We start from the raw sequence: 14,867 nt of genomic DNA, 5'->3' as shown, positions 1-14,867 counted from the left end.
GATATAAACCGGCACACACACATTAAAGTGGGAACATTTATCTGTTTAAATTCCCGTAATAGCCCCTTTTGAAGAGCCCCCTAAAGGTAGACGGAGAGTGTGTTTTCCTTTGGTTGTGTTAATGGGGTTATTGATCATTCTGGCAACTGCAACATTTCTATAAACCAAATGAAGCCCCTGCTCAAAGTGTGCTGTGTCAGAGCAGAAATGCATTTAGATTACTTCATTCCACAGAAACTCCTCAGAGATAGCTATCTCCTACATTCACATTGCCCCTTATAGGATATCTGATATTTGAATGTACAAGATGAAATATTTGGAAGAAAAAGCCTTTTCTTAAACTTGAAATGCTGCTATTTTCTTTCAAGGTTGGCTTGGTCCCCTCTGAGATTTGGTGTACAGCACTATTAAAAATAAAAGATTCTTAATGGGACACCTAACATGAAAATGGTATAATTATTCACTGAGGAGATGCTGTGGAACAATACAAAAAAAAAAAAGTTCCTGAACATACCCACGAGGGTCATTACGGTTCCATCTAATGTAGCTTGAATGCACATGTTCATTAGTGTAACGATGCTTAATAAGTGCAGGCATTTAAAAAGGTCCATATTTCACAAGTATTACAGTGGAGAAGCAAACGTGACATCAGTATTTTGCAGATGTAATTTGACATCGCAGCGTATTGTGCACATTGTGTTATACAATGGGTAGAAGAGGCATACTCAGATCACTGAAAGCAGTTTTGAAAAACAGGTAAAACACCAGCCAAATTCATCATCCCTCAAATATGTAACTAAACAGATGTTAGAAATGCTAGGCTGAAGTTTTCAATTTGACCTTTTAGTCATAGCGGCTGGAGTTGTAATTTCTAAAAGGTTGTACCAAAACTGCAAAATGAATCATCTATCCAAGTTTTTGTTAATTAAAAATTGGATCTGTGGTGTCAGGGATATCACCTGAGAGTTCACACTGACACCTATTTGATCTGAACAAGAAGACAACAAACCCTGTCAACCTTGGAACACAGTGTATACTGATGCTCAGCCGTCGTATGCTGTCAGCTATGCTGTATCCTTGAATTCCAATCCCTTTGGTGACAAATGTTAACAGAGTGAGTAGTGGTGTCAGCGATGCACTGAGAGCTGCATCTGTCTCGCTACAAAAAGATGACTGGAAATGACTAATTTTAATAGTCACATTTGGAGATGCAGAAAAATCATGTTTCGCCGGAAGATACTTTGATGTTTGACTATGCTCCCATTTTGTTTTTGTTCCTTATTCTTCTTCAGAACTGACACTTAATGTACATGAAATAGTTTCCACATGTCAAATTTTAAGATATTTATTCAAAGATTTGCCTTTTTACAGAAACACGTTCGACTCACTGGCCAGAAGAGACTAAACTAACCCTCTGGACAGGGATCATGCTGTAAAAGATTGTGTAATTACCAATACAACAATGTATGGAACGTATTTTATTTTATTTTATTTTATTTATACTATACTTAATAAGCAAGTAAGCATAATCATGGCAAGTCACTGTTATGGACAGACCATATGTGATAAAACCAAATGTGTTTTGTTTCTTAAAAGTATAGTAAGACACCAGCATCTTAAAGATCAATGCGTTCAGCAGGAGGCTAAATCAGTCCATTTAACAGTCAGCTGAAGTCAATAAAGTCAGGCCAGTGTTAGCAGGGCGTCCATTAAAAACTGTCCACCAGAGAGGCTCCAGCCACTTTAAAAAAATAAATAAATAAAAAAACTAAAGCCATTGCTGCTGTGGTCCGCAACTGTATGTGCTCCTGACTGTCTGTTCGATAGCACTGGCAGACCATGAGACCGTGTCGACAAGAATTGTTTTTCAAAGACTGTCAAAGTTAAACAGATACACAGAGAATAACACCTCATAAATACACTTTGTATCTGGAATGCACAATAAAAATTACACACATCTTAACATATTAATTTTTTATTTTTTATTTTTATTCAAATTTTCGAAGTATAGAACTGTGACGAGTCTAGCAAAGCTTATATATATTTAGCAGGATGTACTGACGCTATTGAAGGTGACACAGTAGTTGCTAGTAGAGGATTCAACAGATCTGTATTTGTGTATGTGTGTTTCAAGCAAAATAGCACAGGATTGGGTGTGTTATACACGTGATACCTGAAACTTGTTTTATGTGTTGAACTAAAGTTCATTACCGTTTCATTGAATAAAACCATCACTGCCGTGTACATCAGATGCTTCTGGGAACGTCTTTGTAGTGTCTTTCCATACAGTATTCTTTGAACCATCCCAGTTAATTAGTCAACTTTGAATGCACAGTATTGAGTTGCTAGTTCTCAGATCCTCCTTTGTTATCCTGCCTTAGAGGCTCATTGCAGACCTAAAGGAGAGCAGAATTTCATGTCAGCCTTTGTGTATGTTTTTAAATGTCTTGCTGTGAGATATTTGTTCTGACACACACTCACTGCTGTCTTTTAAAATAATGGGAAGCTGAGTTTGCAGTGTCACTCTTCAGTTGATTTCCAATGAAATTCCATTCAATAGACTGAAAAAGGGAAAAACACAATGTGCACAACGCTGTATTGATACGTGTCTCTGCAGGGTGCTCTCTTCCTAGTGGTTTAGAGCTAAAGTAACAGAACAGTCAAACTGCTCATGTCTGGTGTTGAAATGCGTCGTTGCTCCTCCGTATGTTGCTGTGAAAAGGAAATGTGTGTCACCTGAAACTATAGTGGTTCATTTGTTAATTGTGCAGCTTCTTCTGGATTGATCTGTTAAAGGAGATAATTGAATTGGATTGAATGGCTCTGTCCTCAGCCATAATCGGTATAAAAAGTTTTGAAACAAACTATTTGCAACTGTTAATATGTCACATTTTTCTGAAAAGGTTCATTTTTCCAGGGATGATGTTTTGTAAACACAGTTTTTATTACCATGAGGAGATGAATATTCCGGTAGCGACTACGTTTTGCTGATTAAGGTGAGTGTTGGATCCTGGAAGAAATCTGGCTCTGTCTGAGAGAGAGAGAGAGGGAGAGAGAGAGAGAGAGAGAGAGAGAGAGGGGTTTATTATGCAGTTGTCATGATGAAGGATTCAAAATTGGTTTTCCTGAAAGATGTTTTGTTTTATCACCGTATTGAGAAACATTGTAGGCGCTGTGTCAGGCACTACACCTCAGAGTCTGGATCGACCTTTTGATCAGCTGTCCTCACTATGACATACTGTGTATTCTTTCTAAAATATATAACATTTTATACCTTAATACCTAATAGACTGTCAACAATCTAACTTTAATGGAAAGTCGAGAAGCCATTAACCCAACCTGCATCCCATACAATGCTTTGCAAGACCAGCAGGAAGCAGAGACCATGCTGGAAATGTGATCCCGGGCTCCGAAGGTGTCATCTGGCCCTGCGTGGTTCAGCAGCAGACACACAGACTGCTCATGGCGTGAGGGTTGTACTGTAAAAGATGTCCGCCAGACACATTGGCAGCAGGAGAGACACAAATCGATTTCCTGCAAGAAAGCGCAGAGAGCCTAAGTGGAGGAGGGCCTCTTTAGCAAAGCTCTTATTAATTAATAGTGTCTCATGAGGGGATTACATGATCTGATTCCTGCTTCTTCATCACAGCGCAGCAGCTAATGATATCTGAGGGAGCTCTTCTGCGCAACACACCTCCACCCAGCATTGCATATGATCGTTACAGCATCCTTTCTGTCTTATCATGAGTATCGTATGATGGGGCCTCTCTGTCATGTGTCTCTAGTCATGCTGAGAGACTGAATGTTGTGGTGAGCTAGCTTTGTATTCCTTATAATATCACCAGTTTCAAGCCCTGAATAAGAACGCGCCCACCATATGAAATTTATAAAACCTGTTGTTACTAACGCAACCACTCAGTGACACAGGTTTGTACACCACAGGTAATATATTTGTTGTTTGTGACTGGGTTTGTGTTTATCTGTGTATTGGTGAAAACCAAGATCTGATGATCCTTGGATGTCCCTGTTCATCCCAGTCTAAGGCTCTTGCTATGTGATGTCTCTCCCAGGACCTTTTTTACAGCATAAAGCCCATTTTCACTCTAGACATTTTGACGTATCATCGCAATAAAAGCACATGTGTAACTAATTACATTAAGTGTCCCTGCTAGCCATATGAAAAAGGCACAATAAAAAGACCCAGGAACTGGCAAAACTAAATTGAATGCAGCTATTTATCTTATTAATTGTACTTGTGCTTTTCCTGCTGCAATGTCAAAATATGTGAGAGAGCGGTACATAGAAATCTCCTTGTTTGTGCAAAAAAAACCCAAATACTTTTTAAAGCTTCCCACGCAGCCAGCAGAAAAAACAAATTTGAAATTGTTTGTAATTTGTAAGACCCCAAGGTCAGTGTACGATAAAAGCCCGTGAGAGCTTGGTAATGATTAATCTCTTTGATCCGTTATTGTAGTGAATAAGATGCTAACCCACTAGCCCTTTGTGTGAACCTGTCCCAGACACTTTGTAAACTTGTTGTAGTAGATGTGCCGGCTCTAACCACATTTCAGCAAATTGAATGAGCAGTTCATGCTAGTGTTGTCATGATGAAAATGATGGGTTTTTTTATTTCCCCTGCTTATATACTTTCCTCCGTCTATATTTCACATGCTGGCTAAATGAGCTGTAGCCTGCGCATAGCAGAACACATCAGCATTAATAAACCATGAAAAGGTCAATTACACATCATTCTGTGGATTGTTGCGACCATTTATAATCAGCCTTGTAACAGATACACTTAAAGCCCCCGACCCAAAGAATTGTTACATCATTAGCAGATCAACAGTCCATACTGTCTGGTTCCCAGCACACTTGTTCCTGCCGACATCAGTAACTTTTGTCTCAAAAGTAACAGACACTGATTAACACTCAGATTTAACTCTCCCATTGAAATTACGTAAATGTTTTCTTCCTATCATGTTTTCTTCGGGAAAGGTGAAACTCAAACAGCTCAGCTGAAAGCTTTAGATTAACTGATGCATCCATGAAATCACATCATCAGCAGCTGCATGTCTCAGTCTCTTCAAAGACCCTGTAAATCCACTGATTGCACTTATTCTGGCTGATTAGCTGGATTTACATGATATCACCAAGCAAACAGAGGGTTTAACATGTGCAGCAGCAGAACAGATAGAGGTGTCAGAGAGATGTCAGTGAAGCTGTTGTTTTCAGTATAAAACTGTTAACGAATAAAGGAAAAAAATAATACACATGTTTTTTGAGTTAGATTGTATTGCACAGAAGCCAGAGTATACAGCACCATAAGTCTGGTCGGTAGCATTCAATCATCTATCCGTGTTACATTCCCAGCAAACAGGCTATCTACCCTTCTCTAACACACACACACACACACACACACTCACACACTAACACTAACATGTTGGCAGTTTCCAGTAGCTTCTAGCAGTTTCTACATTCTGTCCTTGAACACAGAGCTTCATTTGAGATAAGAGGAGACACTCCTTCATTTTCCCCAGAAAAGATTAAAAGCTTGAGAAACTTGCTGCTCATAAACTTACACAACTAGAGTTCTCTATAAATGATAATATTCAAAGTAGTTGAGTGAAATCATTAGATCATTTAGAAATTATCATAACAAAGCCCAGTCTTTACACAGCCACACGGCCCTGAGATGGAGTCTAATTAGGCAACAAAGTGGACACGCCTGAGTGGGTGGACTGTGGATTTACAAACAGTTAATAATTCAACTGGTTTATAGTGCTAATTATTGAAAGGCTAGCCTCGCATAGCCAGACCTATCTCCACAGCTCTGTGTTAGCGCTGGAGAATGGTGTGGATCATTCTGCTATAGGGGAAGAACCTCATGTTTGCATTTCTTCAAACCGATCACAATCAGCTGAGTGAAGGATGCAACGACACAACAGTTTTGGATTGAACTTGTTTTGATGTTGAAAAATGCTACAAAAAACGGTAAAGACTGTGTGATACAATTTTTTTAAAACTCACCATTTTCAGCTTGTAGGTTACTTGCTTGGAGGTTGTTGTTGTTTCACATAGCAAAGGGGATTTTGAAAACGGTAATATGCAGACAGAGGAAGGGGAGGAGAGTGCCATTTGAAATAAACAATGGGTCACGCAATATTTGACGGCAGACATTATTTGCCGTTGCGCTTTTACTCTTCTGAGTATTTTATCCGGTTCTCAGTTTAAAAAAAAAAAAAAAAAAAAAGAGTAAACAGCAGGAAAAAACCTCACAGCTCACTTGGTCTCCACCAAGTATTCAGTGCTCAGTCTTTAGCCATCTAGACTCTCCATGGTGTTGACGAGCGAGTCGCTAACTTTTTCCATCCGGCATTTTGTCATTTTGTCCTGGGCAGGGAGTCTCCATTTTTCAGAACTTGTTTGCTTCAGTCATGATAGTACACTGAGACCAATTTGTTCCACTGGCTCACTAGCTTACATACCAAACACTGAACAACTGATATAAAGTAGCAAAGACAAAAATATACGGAATGATTTTCTTACCTTCTACAGGCTGCTAGTGAGAACAAGGTGCAATATTTTGTGATGCACCTTTGATCATTTGCCAGATTTTAATCAGTAATATCACTAACAACCTTTTCTAAGCCTTTCTCATGTAAAAAAAGATTGTCAGGGGGTCGGGTTTATTTATGCTACAGTTACTGTAAAACATGTCATTCAAAACCTAACAGTAAAAAAGCTCCTAAAATCCCTTTATTCAACTCTTGCAGGCTAATGAAATATGCATCTCAGATAATGGTGTCCAAATACAATAAAAGAGGGATGCCATATGTTGGTAATCTGACCTCCCACTTCTGGGAGTCAGACATCTCTCTACCATACCACACCACACCCTGACCCCCTAACCTCCTTCAAAAGCTTAACAGCCAGGACAGGAGGATTTAATGTTATAACAGTGTCAGCAGCCCTCAGAAGCATCAGGGTATAGACTTGACAAACACACACTCATGCACACACAAACAAGCACACACACACACACACACACACACACACACACACACACACACGTATGTGTGTGTCAGTCAGACTGTTAAACCAGGTTGGGTACCTTAAGGTCAACAATATCCTGATTCACTCCTTCTTAGATGTCAGGTGAAAGAGGAGACCGGGCATGGACTTCAATCACATTGTTAGGTTTAAAAATAGCTTCTGAAAAAGAGGTGAGGATGGGCGTTTAGCTGAAGACGGCTTTCAAATAGAGGAGATGCCCCAGAGAGCACTTCATTACATCACTGTTTTCCTCTAGTGGCCTTTGACAGGATGTTTGGCAACTTGAATACTTTTGCTTTTACTAACACAGAGTACACAGTTGTATATGTTCTGCCTGATCAGCTCTTCTGAATATCTCTTCATTTGTGTTCAACACTGTTGACGCTGAACACCAAGAATGATACACTCAATTTTAAATAGCAATGACATTGAACCACCTTTTTTCTGTGTTGTGTTTTGTTTGTGTAACTTTTGAAGTTAAAGCTGCTATAGTCAATATTCTTATATATTCTTGTATTAACGATGGAAACAATGACTTAAGGTTCCCACTGCTCTCATGTGGCTAAAAACTTTAGTAATGCAGGGTGTAAGGCGGGTAACACACTGAATGTGTGGCGTGTTTGTGGCGCCTGCGGAACATCTCGGTTTTCATTTCAGTACCCATTTTAACGGGTTAGAGCGGACACACTGCCTGCATGACACATGCATCTCACCCCTCACAGCTGCATCGCTTGATCCAGAGATTCGGCATATCACCTATTTTTCTCGTGTGACACGTGCGGACAGACAGGGACCCATTGATAGTCATAATAACATCATACCATTAACATCACATAAAATGGACACCTTTCACCATAGTTGTCTCTGTCTAGCTGGAATCTGAATATGTCACAGACATGAAAAAATCTAAATACATTTTTTAACCATTTTAGAAGTTGCATTTGGAGACAGTGGCATTTTAGTGATTTTCTGTCAAAAAAAAATTAAACATTCAATTAGCCTGCAAACTATGTAGAAAGAAAGAGCTGGCAATATCAGCAACGCAGCAGGACAGCAGCCAGTGTGCACACATGCATGTGAGGCGCAGCAGATCAGTGAAGCAGCTGCCACGCACATGCAATGTTCCTGGTTTAAGACTCCTTCCTGATCCCAGCAGGCACCAGAGCTTAATATAATGTCAGAAAGATGTTATACTCTAACAATTCTAACGTTGGACAGACTGGACAGAAAATTTCAGTTGGAGATCGGGTTGAAGTCAAAATCCAACCTTTGAGAACTGACATTTTGACATGTAGGGTTTTAGTCACCACATCTCACGACTAGAATGTCGGTATTCTATGATGTTGTCACAACCAACATTCAACCATATATGAAGGTCTAATGATGGTGGTGAGCTGCATGCCTGCAGGGGCTGTCTGAGTTGAACATTGAGCTCAAACTGAGTCCTCAAGATTTCTTTTGCTTTGATTAAAATTTTATATATTACTTTAATGAGTGTGTGAAAATAATTAACCATGCTTCTATCTATAATGCTGGACTTTCCCCTCATAACCCCCATGAATCTGAATAAAATCACAGCACTGGCTTAAGGGAGGCATCATTATGTCTCCAGCTGTCAGTCATTAAGTTCACAGATTCAGTGAAGTGAAGGAGCTGTCAGAGACATGCGCTGTTCATATACAGTATGAGTGCATTAATAGATCTGTGAAAAATATTTGGATTAAAAACAACAGGCACATAATCCACTCACCAGATCAATTTATTGTCATGTTTTACATTCATATTATTTCAGTAGGTGGTGCAAGTTCAGAAGGTGATTCAATAAATTATGAAAAAACTGAAACTCGCAGAGAGAGTTCCAGTTCACCCACTAAATGCTCTCCACTTGTCAATAGCCATGATTGAGAGCAGCAATTATGAATGGCTCAATATGTCCCATACGGCTGTCCATTAGCATTTTTCATTACAGATCCTCCAGGTGAACTGTAGTTTAAACCAGGGCAGAAACATATCAATCCATTTATCCTAAAGCAGTGACTGATCAATTAATTCATCATGTGTGTTCAGGTTTATATAGTAATGTCACAAAGGTCAATGAGCTAATATTGATCGTGTGATGTCATACACCTTTTGATATATTTCACTTCACTAATAATTCATGTTGAGGATGTCTTCATTGGTAACTACAGGGACCTGGAAAGCCTTTCCTCTGCCCTCTTATCATCTCAAATGGGAACAGGTAATTATCCAACTGTAAGTGTCGTATTCAGGAAATGTGAATGTTGCTGAAAATTAATCATCATTGATTAGAGACCCTGTGATTTGAATCCGTCCCTTCTCCAGATTAGTCAGCCATTGATCTGTGACAGCAATTTCACGCTTGTGATCAACCAATCGACCCGGTCATAATGTATGGCCTCTGCCGGGCTTTTTTCATGACCTCCTCATTCATCAGAGTGCCACCTGCAGTAACATTTACTCCATCTGCGGACATACAGGATGAGAAAATTGCCTCCATTTTTCTCTGCATCAAAAATGTGCTTCTTTGTTTGTTTATAGTGACCTATATTTAAAGATCTAGCAGGTCACATTCCTGCAATTTTCCCCTGCAGCTCAGTCTAAGAGGAAAAATTGGCCCGTGAAAGCTGGTGCATGATACCTCATATCAGTATTGTTTTGAGTGAAGAGTCTGCTGGTTTAAAATTGTTGGTCAGGTATCTGACTGGGTGGATTAACCTCAGAATTAACCTTATGTTGATTGAAGACACAGCAAAGACTGACCTTTGCTGTGACAGATTATAACAGCTTGTCTTTCTCTGGTAATATACAGTAGATCATCATTTCACTACCCTAGTTCCATACCTTGGAATTCATGGCCACATCTCCAGTTTTTTCAGTGAATCAAATACTTTAGGGAATTTTGGGTAAACATCTGAACCAATCACAGTTTTGTAGATGAGATTAAGAATGAAGATGTTAGCTTCCCTTTCTACAGCTGAGCAAAATGATGACAGAAAAATTGCCAAGCATTGATACACACACACACACACACACACACACACACACACACACACACACACACACACACACACACACACACACACACACACACACACACACAAGCATTGATGAGATGGACGCAGACAGCTGCACAGACTCGGTGCAGACTTCTGTGTCAACTGAAAATGATGTTGGCATGATGGATACATCACTCGCTACTGATTGGTTAGGGCACTGTAACCCAGTAATATACAGTAACCCGCAGTAACTACTATTTAGCAACAGCAAATACATGTAGTTAGAAACCTAGTGCCACCTGGATTAGATTTATTTTGTCAACATAAGGAAAGGTTCTTAATTGATGTATTTGGCAGGTCGCAAAATGTTGATACTCAGCATGCGTTAGTGTTGTGGTTGTCTGCCAGAAGTGGTACAAATAGAAATTTCATTGATTTGTTTAAATCCAGTTTTAAGCCAAATTTTTACGACACACTTTTTCCATTTTGGATGATTTAATGATATGTTGTCATCGGATAAAGGACGTCTGGATCTGATCTGAAGTTATCAGAGAAACGAGCTGAGCAACATCAGCAGCAGCTCGGCTCGCAGTCCCTCCTAAACTTCTTGTATCTGCTGAGCACTATTGGAAAAAACATAGATTTTAAAGTGAAATGGCTCTATTCAGTGTTTTTACTGCATTTAATGACTGAGTCCATTTGATTTGGAGAGGAGGAGACCTCTGTGGATATTTCAGCTCCTGGTAAAAAACCTCCTGAACGACTGACACTGATGGAATCATAAGCAAGAGAACCTGACAGTGACAGTAATGGTGGTCAAGACAGCAACTCCCATGATCTCCCGCTACTCCACAACATTCATTGTCATGTTTTACATTCATATAATTTCAGTAAGAGGTGGAACTTCAGAAGGTGATTTCAGTAAATTATGAAAAGACTGAGACTAAATGCTCTACACTTGTAATTAGCACGCTACTTCACACTGTTGTTATTGTTTTGACTGAGAGACTCCTAGCAGCAGAAAATGGAATATTGTGTGTTTAATGTATTATATGTCTACAACAAGAGAATGACGTACTGTGGCACGCTACATCCAAACATCACAGCTTCAATACTTGATATGGAAAACACACATTCAAGCCTGGTCTGCAAAATTGGATCAGTAGTGTTAATGTACGATTCATGTATAATGCTCAGTTTCTGTACTACCTCTCTACTCTAAGTACATGAACTCACTCTTGAAAAAAAAATGCATTTATTTTTTCTGATTTCCATTTTCACAATCCATCAAAGGAAATGCTGTCCTGCGCAACACCTCAGTTTCACAGTCTGAATATTCCTCACCGTTCTTTGCACCGACACTAAATGGAATTGTGTTACTTGATGGTCGGTGGAGTCTCTTAATGTAGAGGGATCCTTATTTAAAGTTATTTAAAGCTCCTATGTGTGGAGTGTGCTCTGTACCTCCGAATGCCATTATCAGTCTCACAAGTTTTAATAGTGTAGTCTAATGGTTGTGGAAACTGTGCGTGTGGGATCGAGGTCATGACCGTCCCTACCACCAAAACATCACCTTAAAAGCATGGTATCGCTGCCATCATCCTTCATTCAGGGATTGTGTGAGTTGAATTGAGAGCTCTTCCTGATTTTCAAAAGGTATCATTTGTGGCTTACAAATTCCTGTCCTCTGACATCTGAAGATCTGTATTTAGGTTCAGAGGATTCTTTGCAAACCCTCTTTAAAAGAGGCGTCTTCCTAGCTAGAGCAAATTCAGCTAGCTTATTGGCATTTATGTCAGGCGATAAGTAACAAGAAATTACACATTACAGTACTAAATGATACATTTCAAAATAATCATTTACAAACTGTTTTTTCCTTACATAATTTGCCTACTGCACAGCACTGATAATTTTTTTTCAGTTGTAACATCTGCTTGGCTCATATATTGGTCAAATTCTTTGATAACCGAATGTTAGGAATCCTTATTCCAGATGTTTTTGTGATATCGATATCAATATCAACTTCTAAAATCCAGGGTGTCCAGCTGTCATCGGTTTCCTGCTTGCTTTAGGTAGATGGCCAGCTGTAGGAGAAGTACAGTTCCTAATTGTCTTGATTTTTTTTAATTAATGGATTTTTTTGCCTTTGTTTGCCCCATACACATTAGGATGTATATGTTTCCTTGCAGTTCGGTCTAAATCTTTTAGAAGATGTATTTTTAAATGTTTTAATTATGATTTTGTGTCATAGGTCAGGCTCAGCCCGAGACACTAATATGCACTCTTAATTAGGGTGTGATAATCATATAGCACTAAAGGCTATACATATATATCTTACTGTTCAATTTTGGGTCTGATTCTTGCAGAGAAATACAAGTCATTGTCGATCTCAGTGGATATATATTTTATAACACACTGTGCTGAATGGAGTGTTTTCAACAAAAGTCCCATAATGCCCTCCTGGGGCTAGTTTAGATGTGCCATATGGGATAGGAGGTTACCTGAACTTTTGCACTTGGCATGAGGTGATTTGTTAATGAGGGTTTCCATGAGGGATATATATATACTCTCTGGTTGTCATGACTCTGTGACATTGTACATGGTTTCAAAGTGTTAGCCCTTCAGGTAATAAAAAGTGATTAAATGAGGAGCATTGTGGTACAGTTTTCTTGTGGCCTGAGCCCCCCCATATACTGAGATCTGCTAATGTGAGTGCATCATGGTCACACATTCTGGGCAGTATTTCTCTGCAAATGCACTGAGCGAGCTCCATGGAAGCTTTCGTGGACTAAATTGTCCGCCATGCTAGGGTTCCTCACTCTTTGTTTAACACATCTGCTGTATGTCTGACACTCCATTAGCAGCGTAACACTGAGCAGTGTTCCGTGTGTTTTTAAAACACTGCTGAATAATGCCTGCGACTGACAGCACTGGAAAACAGGCCATGGATGTGAGAACAACAGCCCCACATTGTTTTTAGCTCCTCGCCTTGCTGGACATGTCCTTTTTTTTCTGTATTAAATGGAGCGGAAAACATCTGAGTGTGATATCTCTGATCAGTATTGTGATTGTGATTCAAGAAATTTAACTCCATGCCTTTGTTAAAGGAGCCCTGTGGAGTTTTCTCGTACTCACTTGTATTTTACTTGATCCTTTCACTTCAGCCTGGTTGGGGGTTGCAGGGAGATTAAGTTTCCTCTCATGGACATGTGGTTCTGTGGGTCCTCCATCCAGCGCTTTCTCAGTCTACCCTCTGGGTCTAGCCCTCTCCGGGTCAAGACCTCTAGATCAGAGTACCTCAGGTTGTACACCCAGGCGTCCTCATCAGGTGGATACATAGTTATTCCCACCACCTGTCTGATCCCGTCGTTCCTGATCTTGTCCCTTCTGGTTATGTTTGCTGCTCTTCTGAGGCATTTTATTTCACATGTGCTAATATCTTGTGTAATATTGCTCAAGTAGTCAGAAAATAGAAAAAAGGAACTATGGTTTGCACATCATTCAAGGTTACTTTAGTTCTTTTCTTTCTGTCTGGAGTGTTGGTTTTACAATTTATATTATGCCCCCTTTAAGAGGCTCTGAACAGTGAAGAGACCATCAAATCTATGTACACAAGTAGTTTAGTATGCTTCTCACCATGGAAAGAGTCCACTTCAGTGTCATTCATGAAAAACCCTAGAAATGAGCTTTGGCATCCTGCTTGCTTTGCATTAAATTAAACATCACCAAACTCAGAAACTCATTTCATGGCACATTCCCACTTCTGCTGGGTCAATATGGAGCATTTCTCTGTACTACCACTCTCACTCCTGCAGCTTACTCACCATTTATCATCCATACTTGACCTCTCACTTTGCTCAAGAGGCTCAAAGCCCACTGCACATTGACCTTCATAAGGAAACAGTCGAGGGGATTCTCAGATCTTAGAACAAAGAAGTTATTGAGCTATCTATCTATGAAGAAGTTTGAGAATAAGACGTTTTGCTTTGTGATGTTTTTTTCTTAAAAAATGGTGACATACATGTGAAAAGTGACTTCATTACTATTTTATTTGTTAAGGAATCTGCTGTTGCAATGTTACTGTTTGGTGTCAGTTTTCACACTCTCACGTCTTCAGCATGGGAGAAATTTACATTCATTAAAAGAAATCATCATGAATATTTATCTAGAGTTACATGACAGTCCCCCTGATTTTTGGAATGCAATTCGGGTTGAGGCTTTATTTGCCTATAAAGTAAATAACACACACACACACACACACACACACACACACACACACACACACACACAGTGTACTACAAGCAGGCAAACGTTATCCGTAGATGTTCAGTGTAAGACAAGAATGACAAAATGCACTTCGCACTATTTTTTGTTAGACCTTGAAGAACATGTATAGTAGATCAAATATGTACTGTATGTGTAGGGTAAAACAAGCTTGGAGTCACAAACCCTCAGAAATCAACAACCCCTGCTGTGACCCCCCAACCGTCTTTGGAGCCTTTTAGCCTCTTGTATTTTTTTTCTTTTGGTTGTATGACCTGTTCTGCCAAAAAAAAAAACAACAACAACAAAAAAACAGTAGAGGAGCATCAAGCAAGCTGGCAAGAACCAAATATTTTTCTCAAGAATGGGTAGAGACCAAAACTTCAGGGACTTGCAGTTGCCAGGTGCTCGTGCTAAAATGTCACAGGTATGTGTCTCTCAGCTTGTTGCGGAATTCTTCTGTCCCCGAAGTGGCCAACAAAATATCAGTTAATGCAGCTTTAAAACCAAAGGCTTCAATCAATGGCATCAATA

At 39.5% G+C, this 14,867-nt stretch overlaps 1 protein-coding gene and 1 long non-coding RNA gene across 4 annotated transcripts in view; one reads left to right on the top strand and one right to left on the bottom strand.

Annotated features, from left to right (window-relative positions):
* The window catches only part of gpc6a (glypican 6a), a 214,317-nt gene that overhangs the window by 35,758 nt on the left and 163,692 nt on the right, over window positions 1-14,867 (top strand). The window lies entirely within an intron of this gene.
* LOC130167059 (uncharacterized) lies at window positions 2,024-6,668 on the bottom strand. 2 transcript variants are annotated; one of them, XR_008827224.1, is made up of 4 exons: window positions 6,028-6,668; window positions 3,340-3,534; window positions 2,950-3,031; window positions 2,024-2,787 (listed from the first exon to the last, which is right to left on the bottom strand). It is a non-coding gene; the product is annotated as an uncharacterized LOC130167059 (long non-coding RNA). The 2 variants fall into 2 exon arrangements; XR_008827223.1 differs by having other exon boundaries at window positions 2,024-2,396.

This window comes from Seriola aureovittata, chromosome 1 (genome assembly GCF_021018895.1).
Source record: "Seriola aureovittata isolate HTS-2021-v1 ecotype China chromosome 1, ASM2101889v1, whole genome shotgun sequence".
In the NCBI taxonomy this organism is placed as follows: Eukaryota; Metazoa; Chordata; class Actinopteri; order Carangiformes; family Carangidae; genus Seriola; species Seriola aureovittata.
This window is presented reverse-complemented; position numbering and strand designations above follow the sequence as displayed.